Below are 10778 nucleotides of genomic sequence, written 5' to 3' on the forward strand. Positions count from 1 at the left end.
CCATGGAGACGGCCTGGTCCCCTCAGCTGGTCACTGATGAAGTCGACTATATCAGCAGGATCACTGAGGTTTAAACACCTATTGAGCTGCAGTCGTCTCCTTAAATGACGCGGGCTGATATGAAAGCTATCTCTACAAGACAAACAAATAAACACAAATAAACACAAATAAACACATATAAACACATATAAACACATATAAACAGGGGCGGGGAGAAAAAGTGGCCTTGAAAACCGTCGGTAAATTAACTCGTTATCTCGAGAAAACCATCAAAAAATTTTATGCGGACGTGTTACGTATAAACTCCGTATAGGCTAAACTTTGATTCCAGAAAATAAAAACATGAAGCAGTTTGTTTGTGAAGGAAACAAACAATAAAAAAACATCAACTGATCATCATGTTGATTGATTCCAGTTAATCAATAATCTGATAATCATGTAGATTTGTCTTCAAACACAAAGTGATCAAAGTCTGTCCTGAAATAAGAAGTGAACATGTTCTCTAACATTACAGAGCAGAAGCAAACAGGAAAGTTTGAACTTACAGTTTGGTTCAAAGCTGAAGAAGAAGAAGACTCGACACGCGACAGACTGAGACACAAGTGAGCTGCTTCCTGACACAAATCAGAGCAGAGTCCCCCTGTGCTGGAGGTGGGACAGATACAAGATTCAGACAGGTGCATATAGGAGTCTCGTGCACTCTTGTTGTCAGGTGTGTTTTTTTGACCAGGAAGAGCAATGTTTTTTGACCGCTGTGGCGTGAGGTGCAGGTCATGCCGCTGTTTGTTTGTTTGTTTGTAAGTTAACATTTATAAAAGAATAAATCCACCGGTGGTAACTTAAAGGAACGGCGTGGACATTCATTTAAACACGGTAGGAGAGCAGCAAGCCAGGACAGGCAGCCATGAGACGTCAAATGCCTTAGCTCTAGTACTAGACTGAGCTCCTGCACCAACTGGTGCAGGTTTTTGACAAAAAAAAGTTGGAACTTCGTGGGACACTCCGGCACGTTTGGCACGGGACGGAGGTGAGCGTAAGGACGAGTGGAGCTGCTGGAAACGGCTGTCGGGACGCCGGTTAGCTGGGTGTGGTGCACCGCAGGGCGCCCAACGCAAGGAGGTATTTGTAGCGCTACACCGGTAAATGGCCATTTATATTGTGTGCACACATAACCGGGCATAAACCCAATGCATTGGTTGCTGAAGGGCGGGGGATATAAAACTTTGCGTCGGTTCTTTATCTTTTTTGCTGCGGACTGCCATCATGGAAAAGCGTGACGCTACGTAGGACCAGAGCTATAGAGCTTGAAAGTCCCGCCCCTTTTTTTGCTTCTTCTTCCTACTTCCGTCGTCCCCATGGGACCTCATGCCTGGATCTATTGACATGGGCAGGATGATGTCTTCTGTTCATTATATGCCTTTTTACAGTACACGCATGATGTGCTGGGGTTAAATATGGATGAGTTCATGCAAAAACATTGGCGATTTGTCGTAGGAGTGCCTGGTTAAACGTTGTAAAAAAAAGTTAGGGTAAAAAGACTACATTGCGTCACATATGCTACGTCACTGATCCCACATTAACTGTATACCGGCGGTCTCGCTGGCTGGCATGGACGAAGCCAGACATATCACCACCAGCATAGCAGAAGCTCTCCACATGCCCCGACTGGTAGTGGTTCTCTCCTCGGCTCACAAGTTTTCGTTCGCCCTCGAAAAACTGAGTGAAACTGGCCAACGACAGGGCCATTCTTCCACTCCTCCGCGCGCCCAAACGTGATGACGTTTATTTTCCGTGCCAAACGCTACATGCTGTAGTTCGAGAAATGCTCAGAAAAATAACTTAACAATGAAGCACTTATGCCCGCTAAACTGTTACACTACTGGTATGAAAAAATATTAAAAAATGTCCTACACAACATATGTGAAATGCAAGACTCAATTCCATCAAGCGCAAAAAATAGTTTTATTCCGTCTTGGCTCCGTCATTGACTTGAATTGCAAATTATTACACTTCCGTGGTCCCGAGGGGAGGAAGTTGAATGACGTCAAGGAGGCGGGACTTTCAAGCTCTATTGAGAATGAGGAGTCACGTGACTCCGGTCGGCGATGTTGGTAGGAGACGCTATTGGTTGCCAGGGGCAACGCCATGAGAACTTAACGGAGGCGCGCCTATATATTCCAGATATCTTCCTGCATTTGTCATTTCGGCAGGACAGAGACGAATACAATAAAAAAAGAAAGAAATCAAAGCAATGCAGAAAGATAAGGCGAAAGAAAAGGGACCTTACAGGGACAAGCTTATTACAAGCGCAAAGCAATCGAAAGTAAGGTCCTTTCTTCTTATTGCAGCCAACCAAGCAACCCGGCGTCTCCTCGTCAGGTCAGACGCCTGCTCCCCCTGATGCTGCATCCATTTAGGAAACCGAAAAAAATGTATTTCGTTGTTCCTATGTTTCCCAAACGTATTATGTGAGGTACTGGAACAGTTCTTCACACAGCAGTGATTTCCAGGCATGTTCTTGCAATTCCGCACTGTTTAAACTTACTGATTTAAAAACACACGGAGAGAATGGCGTTTTCACGCTAGCATCCTGCCAACATGGCGGATAGGGGCGGGGCTCTGTACTATGACGACAACTCCACAGCCATAATAACCAGTGTTGGGTAAGTTACTTTAAAAATGTAATCCGTTACAGTTACAAGTTACCTTGTTTAAAATGTAATTGTAATGTAACTTTTTGGATTACTTAAAAAAAGTAATGTAACTAATTACTTTTGGATTACTTTTACCTATTTATGGTAGCCTCTTATCTGTATGATTCCATCTGTATTTATCACATTTATTTATACCATGCTATTTTTCTTTTCATTGTACTGCCATAACTACATTATACATTCTCTGCACATACATGCATTTCCCTAGGTAATTGATCTATTCTGCACATATCTATTAACCATCTTTCCTTACACTAGCTGTAAATAACTGCATTTTATCTCTAAATACTGCATGCTATACAATCTGCACGCGTTACACTTGATAAGATGCCAAACTGGATTTCATTAATACATGTGCAATGACAATGAAGTGCTCTACTTTAGTAATAAATAAGCAAAGTAAGACTTTTACATCACATTTTATTTTTCTTTGCACACCCTTGCTTGTGTATGTGCGCCAGTACTTCCGGTGAAAACTTCCAGGTGATTTGACAGCTAGCGCGTCAGGTTAGGGCCAGTGGCCGTAAACAAAGGTTAACTTATAGCCGAGAAGAAAGATGATAATATAACGTAGCTAAAAAGACTAGCTTTCTTCAGTAGCCTTGATGCTTAATGCTTACCGATTTAGCAAGCCTAGCAGCCTCGTTGCTAATGCTAGCCGCAGTAACGTTACCAACCATACCCGACGTCAAGGAGTTGGCTGAGCAGGGGCAACAGCTGGGGCTGGCAGAGTTAACTTCATAATGGCTGAGTGCAGGTTTCATTCACTTGTTTTCATTCTTTCACAGGATTGATTCGCTTCATTGGTTTATCCGATTGCTGGCCGCCGAGCCATTATGTGTCTGGGTTTGTGTGGTTTACTGATCATGGTTGTTAGCAGTCGATAGTCAGGTTGTGTGATGTGTGTGTGTGAGTGTGTATTTTTTCTATGGGTACATGCCATTGACTGTATGAGCGGTCTGTGCTCGTTTTTTTATTTATTTAATTAGATTGGAGATACTAATTAATACTGAGGGGGGGCTGGTCCCGGGGAAAATTGCCAGGGCCGATTTTCTTTTTTTCCCCAGTCCGACCCTGCCGCTCTGTACTTCTGTCACTGCAACCTCGCACAAATTGTAATCCTGTTAAGTAACCCCCATTCTCACTGAATGTAACTGTAATCTGAGTACATCTTTTTTGCTTGTACTGTAACGGATTACAGTTACTTTTATTTTGTATCCTTTTACCGTAACACCGTTACATGTAATCCGTTACTCCCCAACCCTGATAATAACTAACAGCCTTGCCACTTTAGCCTGATTAACATGACTTTGAAATCTCTTCGAGATTCTGGTCTGACCAAGACCATAACGAATACGATTCGAAATGGCCTGGTCAACCCGCCTCCCTCGGGTTGCTACTGGTTGAGGCCAGAAATCCACCTGAATGAGCAGTTTGCCTAGCAGAGCCAAAGGTGTTGCGTCACTGCGAGGGCGGAGCCTGGGTATTGCCACTTACTATTAAGCCCCATTGTACCGGCTTTTTGGCTGCAGTTCCACCAGAATTCCACTGGGGGCGTCGGTGGAGACCAGAATGAATGGGGCCCAATAGAGCTAGATGCTACAAATGGTCAGTTTCACCTAAGTCTCCTCAAGAGCGCTCAGATTTGAATGTAGTTTCTGAGAGCTCAACATGGGTTTCAAGTCAAAAATCTACTGAACGAGTACATATATCCCTTTGATTTCTTACAGGTTGGCTTCTTGTTGTCCACAACGCGCTAGCATTGTGCTAATGACAGCTGGTCGACCGGCGAAAGAATGAATTACGACCAGAGGCACCGCTTGACGGCTGGCTCCATACCAAGCGACAACAGAATTAAGATGGACTTTTTCCGCTTATGTTACCTCTGCTCTTCCAAACCTTTTCCGCAGTTGCGGTCACTTTCATTTGACTTTGCGTAAAGCGGCATCTCCGGTCGTAAGCTATGTATGACGTCATATACACTTAAAATCCTTTTTTTAAGCAAATGAGTGGCTCTAAAAATCTAAAACTCAGCCATGGGTATTTTCTGAACATCCTCTTTCAAACACAACATTCGAATTACTAGAGAAAAAATTATATCTTGAGATAAGGGCACGCAAGGGCGTATAGCTCCATAGGACTCCATTCATTCTGGTCTCCAAAAATTGAGCGCCCCACGTGAAAAAAGGGTGGAACTGCAACCAAAATCGCCTCGTTGGAAACCGGAAATGCACCGTGAGTTGCGAATCTGTAGTATTATAGAATCTGTGACAACTCCTCATTCTCAATACAGTTGCGACGCGCTTTGATGTCACCGGTAGGACTGTCACGTGGTTTATGTAAGCCTCAATAGTTCCAAACTTGACAGCGCTGTCAGTCAGTTTGAACGGGTCTTAGTGCGACCGAGCACAAAAACGGTAACTTAAAAAGCTAATTTCGCGTTAAATCGTTAAATTTCAGTTAACTTGCTTTAATGTTGAAGTAAAATGACATTAAGCTTGTTTTGATATTTCATAATCATCCAACAGGATATTATCTTTGTTTCAATGTAATTTTTGATCATAAGTTGTATCACAAGTTCAAAGGGTGTCTTATTGAGAAGAAAACTAAAACTTTCATTCTGCTTTTTAACTAGTTTGGAAGGAAACTGTGAAAGTAGAGCTGAAGGTGCCTGATGTGGCCTATGGGCTGGGATAGGCCTGTCACGATATCCAATAAGTCAATAAATCGTCTGATAACTTTTTCCAAGCACGATCACTTTTCTGGCCACGATAAGTCTATTTAAAAAAAAAATATATATATATATATATATATATATATATATATATGTATATATATATATTTATTTATTTTTTTTGCGCATTTCTTTGTTTCCTCGCCACTCCCGCCCTTTCCCTACCTAACCGAATGATGGGCGCTTTCACTCAGCGCAATGATTGTTGAACGTTAGAGTGTTGGTGTGAGGTACGGTGCTAACCACTGTGCTGCACCTTCATATACAAATTTTAAAAAAAAAGTAAAGTAGGGATGTACAACATTGGAGTTTTGCCCATATTTGATACGACTGCATCTCAAAGCTTATATCCTCCTTTGCAACAACGTATCAATATTGTGCATTTTCACCTCAATTCAGTCATCTGTCGAAGCTCACATTTATGAACTGATACATTAGCTATAAAACTGACAAAGGACAGTAGAGCCACGGGTTACAATGGCTCCATTCATTCATCTGTTATCTACAGAATGAGTCAGGTGCAGGTACCGTACTCTTAGAAAGCAAAATCCATACAACGCGTGACCTGAAAGCAAATAAAAGCACGGTAAACAGCTGTGAGTGGCAGAAGATTTCGTAGTTTTTATTTTGAACACAGATTAATAGTTTCTGTTCAGGTGAACCCGACACACAAGAGCTCGGTCATGATTTATTCACCAGACCTGTTTCTGGTGTTCCAAATGTGACTTCTTTGAGTGTAGAATCTTCCCTTTTTTAATTCTGCGCTGTCTCGTGGGCCTGCCACATGAGCCGAATGAATATGCACCCGGGGAAATTAAAGGAGAGAACCGCAGAGCGCAAACACCGAATAATGTGCGAATCTGGAAGAACACCCGACTTTGTGCTTCTGTGTGGTTATGCAACAGGTCACACTGCTGCAAGGTTTCACCTGTGTGTTTAGCGGAGGGGGCTGTCATCACTCAGATTAATGCCAGCGCCATTAAGGGGTCATATTTGTGCCTCAAATAGGCAGAAAAAAAAGGACCCTGGCTGCCAGGGTCCATTTTTTTTCGCATGTTTCGCATTTTTATTGCATTTTTTTATCCCATTGTCATTAAATTGTTTGAAAGTCGCGAAAAATTCAATATTATCGATTATCGCAATAATTTCTTGGCCAATTTATCGTCCAGCAAAATTTGTTATCGTGACAGCCCTAGGCTGGGAGATATCTGATTAAAGGGAGAATTGTAAGTGAATGTGAATGCTTGTGTGTCTTCCTGCACAGACTGAAGGCTGCCTTACTGAAAGCTGTCCTGCTTTATTCCAGCTGTTTGGCTCCGCCCCCTCATGCTGCTACCTTTCCTGCTGAGCAGCAGTTGATCTCATTGAGCCTGCAGTCAGCTCCTGTCTTGTGGTGGATCAGAGACAGAAGAGAGGGTATGTGTTTCTCTGCTTCTAGCTGTTGATGATTGTGTGTTTGTGTTTGTAAAATGAGGCGACTCTTCACCTCTGTCTCCTCTCACAGGGAGAAGATGATCTGCAGGATCCTGCTGCTCATCATCCTCACTTCATGTGTCTGTGGTCAGTTTCCATCTTCACTTTATCAAGTCCAAACACTTTGATCATCTTCTGTGTTTGCTTAGATAGTGCAGATCATTGCTGCCACATGTTACAGAGTGTCTGCTCCTCTCTGTCCCTCTCTGTCTCCTCAGCAGCAACATTTGTAGTGAATGTGCCACAGAGCTCCTATCAGGCAGAGGAGAAGCACAGCATCACTCTGGAGTGGACGTTCCCAACCAAACCTGACAGCTCCTGGAGCTCCCTGTATATCATCTGTGAACTGATAACTGATCACACAGTTTTACTCCTGTATCGTGTTCATGAAGGTGCTGAGGTGTCAGAGTCTCAGGATGAAGAATTTGCAGGACGAGTCCAGAGTGACAAAGACGCCCTCAGAGAAGGACGAATCAGACTTAATGTGTCCAGACTCAGGACTGAGGACTCTGGTCTGTATCTGTGTGAAGTGAAGAATGAATATGGCTCCGGCTCTGGAAGATGTCGACTAAACGTCACTGGTGAGTTCACACAGTAGATTTAATCTTCTTAATATTTTACTTCTGGTTCTTGTTCATTTAGAGTTTTTCCTGCTGAGAGTTAACATGAGATTTAAAGCTCAGATGTTCCAGTAGTTAGCCATGAAGAACCACAATAATAATAATAATAATAATACATTTAATTTAAAAAAAAGTGCCTTTCTCAACGCTCAAGGACACTTTACAACACATTAAAAACACAATAAATAAAATAACACAAGTTAAAAAAGAGGCTAGAGGGAGACTGCAGCTTGAAACAGATGGGTTTTGATTTGAAGAGGGGTAAAGAGTCAATGTTGCGGATGTCTGGTGGGAGTGAGTTCCAGAGTTGGGGAGCAGAGCGACTGAAAGCTCTGCTCCTCATGGTGCTGAGACGGGCAGAGGGCACAGAGAGGTGGAGGGAGGAGGATGACCAGAGGGAGCGAGATGGGATGACAATGGCGAGGAGATCAGACAGATACGGGGGGGCGAGGTTGTGGATGGCCTTGAATGTGTAAAGTGGGTGAGGGAGGAGGGAGGGAGACTGGCGTCAGTTTTACTGGACAGATAGAGCTGGGTGTCATCCGCAAAGCAGTGGAAATGTATACCAAATTTTTGAAAAATATTGACAAGTGGGAGGAGGTAGATGATGAAGAGGAGGGGCCCCAGGACGGAGCCCTGGGGAACACCTGAAGTGACAGGGGAGGGCTGACAGTACTGGAGGAGTCCTCCCACGGGTAGATGGAAGAACGATAGGACAGTCCAGACCAGCAAAGACCACACAAAGACATTGATGACCCAATAGAGCACATAGGCAACGGCGAGTAGCCGGGCGGTGTGCTGAGGAGATGGGCAGCGTTCGCCAGCTAAAGCAGAAGCACGGAGCGATGACAGCACAAATGAGGATCATCAAACAAAAGAGAGGATTAAAATACAACTTTGAGTTAAAAAAAAAAAACAGTCAATTTGTGTCTGGAGTGCCGTAGAAACACGATTTTTAAAAGAAGAGTTGCGGGTGAGTAGCGGCAACAAAACACGCCAGCGTTCACTCAACCCGGAAGCCTTTATGAGGCAACATTGAACGCAGCTCCGTATCCTCCGTATCCTACAGAACTAACACAGTTTATCCAGCTCAGAGTTTAAAGCACCTGAGAACCAACTGTCTCTGTTTGTGCTGTTTTGTTGCTCATATAGACTCGTACATATGAACAGTATTCACAACATTTTATTCTGTCAGCTGTGAACACAAAATCCAAAACTCAAAGCCAATGAAGAGAAAACAGACAAAATGCAGCAGAACAACAGTTTGATGATGAGGGAAATGTTTTCTATTCCCATAAATCACCTTCATTTTGTGTCCTTTACAGCAGGTGCTGATCTCTCCCAACCTCAGAGACCGACTGAGAGTCCACAACCAAGTAGCAGAGGAAGGATCGGACTCTATGCTGCACTGGGACTGACAGGAGGAGCAGGAGCAGTAGCTCTGCTGATCAAACTCGTCTCGAGTCGTTGCTTCACTAATTCTACCCATAACACAGCAAACTTCAGAGTAGTTATTTATCAGAACCCTGAAGGTCCATGAAGCATCTTTTCCTGCTCATCCAGACAGACCTCTGACCTTTTCACCTCTCAGACTGTCTTCATGAACTGAGACAAACAAACTGGATGAAAGACATCTGAGTAGAGACTAAGAGGACTCTGTGGATTCTTCTTCTCTGATTCTATAAATATAATCACAGAAGAAGAAAAAAGGCCCCATTATCAGTGATTGAGAGCATAGATATGTATAGAATGGCTAGATGTGTTACGTCTGAGTTTAGAACGTCCGCACAAGTCGGCCATCTTATCACAGGCAAGCTGCCTGGCGGGAGACAGTCAAACCTGAGTTACGGTAAGTGATCTGCTCTGACACTATTACTATTATCTCGCAGAAATCTCGACGATTTTACACCGTTTGTTTTCTAACAAACGTAATTGCCGTGGTAATAATTCTGGATAGAATAATAGATAGTTACATATAGTTACATATAGATTATATATAGTCACATATAGTTAATAGTTACATATAGTTTATAGATTTTTATATATTCTATATATAGTTACATAAAGTTTATAGATGGTTGCATATAGTTTGTAGATAGTCTGGTTTTTATATCGTTAATTCAATTTGTACAGCACCAATAGAAACACAATTGTTTGGCTGCGCTTTACAGACAGTACTAGGAGCACCCATGAGCAACAGGGGCAAGGAAAAAGGGCAAAAAAGGTGGTTTCACAGAGAGATCGAGCCATATATATATATATCTTGTATAGCCTATATCTTTTTTACACTTTGTTTTAGATTTATAGAGATCCTATGTGTGTGTTTGGAGCTACTGGGGACTTGAATTACCCTGAGGGAGTCATCCCAAGGGATAAATAAAGTTCAGTCAGGGGGCAAATAAACGGGAAATAAATAAATATGGACTTCGTCTGTAGTGTGATAATTAGCTTACTATGATGTTTATAATAACGTTTGAGAATTAAGCAAGTTAGGTCTTGAATGTTTCACCATCAACACAATGTTGTCGGCGTGAGAGCTGCCTGTGGTAAGATGGCGGCCATCTGCGGACGTTCGACTCCGTTGAACAGCAACGCGGACGAGACATCTAGCCATTCTATACATATCTATGGCTGAGAGGCTGCTGCAGCTTAATAACTTCTAATCAGTCCAGCAGGGGGCAGTAATGCTCCTCACACAGCTGGAAGTCATGAGTGGAAATGGTCTCTGAGTTAATAACAGATGTGGAGCAACAGCTGGAGGAAAAGAAATCTAATATAAAGGAAACAAAGGAAGAGCTGCAGAGAAAGGAGGAGAAATAAACTCTTTATCTGGATTATAAAACATGTGGAGCAACAGCTGGAGGAAAAAGAAAGGGAAACAGAAGCAGCGAATGAACGATTAAAAGAGCTCGAGCAACAACTGCGGCAGACAAAAGAGGAAAAAGAAAAGGACAACTTAGACTGCAAGAAAAAGATTCTGGAGGGCCGTGGAGGAGCACGTGGGCCTGCTCGGGGAAGAGATCTGGAGGCGCACGCTGGTGCTTCTCACGTGGGGGGAAACTTTAGGAGAGAGCGCCGAGCAGCACATCCTGAGGAACGGGGAGCTGATGGCGCTCATCCAGAGGTGTGGGGGCAGGTACCACGTGCTGACCAGCAAAAGAAACAACGCCCTGACCGAAGGCTTGTTTGAGAAGATGGAGGACAATTCAACATGCAAAAACTGTGCATTTCCTTCGT

This window comes from Odontesthes bonariensis, chromosome 19, assembly GCF_027942865.1.
Source record: "Odontesthes bonariensis isolate fOdoBon6 chromosome 19, fOdoBon6.hap1, whole genome shotgun sequence".
Lineage (NCBI taxonomy): Eukaryota > Metazoa > Chordata > Actinopteri > Atheriniformes > Atherinopsidae > Odontesthes > Odontesthes bonariensis.